This window comes from Cynara cardunculus, assembly GCF_001531365.2.
Source record: "Cynara cardunculus var. scolymus isolate 2C chromosome LG 11, CcrdV1, whole genome shotgun sequence".
NCBI lineage: Eukaryota > Viridiplantae > Streptophyta > Magnoliopsida > Asterales > Asteraceae > Cynara > Cynara cardunculus.
Genome location: NC_037538.1, coordinates 1,796,550 through 1,797,510, shown reverse-complemented (window position 1 = coordinate 1,797,510; position 961 = coordinate 1,796,550).

Below are 961 nucleotides of genomic sequence, written 5' to 3'. Positions count from 1 at the left end.
ATTATCCTAATTTTATTTTAATTTTTTTATATTTAAAATAAAATGTTTATCATACGTTAGATTATGTTTATCTACAGCTAGATATATGAATTCAAACATGAATCTTTAATGAATTTTACTTATGCACAGTTACTTGTAATATTTAATTCTAAGTAACACGCAGACAATACTTCATGCATAAAAAATGATTTTTAAAAGTTTTTATCAAATGCTTTAAATATTACTAGAAGGGTACTTAGACAATACAACGAGATACATCTTGATTTTAATGTTTTGTTTAATTTTTTTTTGTCTCAGTCGATGTTATAATATGGTTTTATGTGATTTTGTGAAAACGATAATATTTTTATTTTTGAATAAAATATAAATGTGAATATGTCATAAAAAACTGGAAAAAAAAATATTGATATTGACACGAAACTAACTATTTAAAATTTAACGTTTTGTGTGTATTTTTTTAATTCATTTTCTAATTTTGGTTTAATAATATAATTTTTTAATAAATATAATAATTAATTATTTTGTTAAAAGTCAATTACTATATAATATTTTAGATTTATTATGTTAAAAATGAGATATCTATCATTTATTTGATTATATTTATCTGTAGTTAATTACATGAATTCAAATATGAAGCTTTAATAAGTTGTACTAACACACAATTTACGTGTAATCTTAATTTTTAAGTAATATGAATCAATAAACAGTACTTCATTCATAAAAAATAATTTTTAAAATTTTTTGTTAAATGCTTTTTAATATAGCATAAACTAGAAGAACATTCACGTAATGTAGCATATATATATTGATTTTAATTTTCATTTTATTATTTATCTCTATCAAATTTTTAATATGGTTTTATGGTTTTGAAATAACAATAATATTTTTATATTTGAATAAAATATAAATTTGAAAACCTTGTAAAATTTTGAAAAAAATATATTGATATTAATATCATATT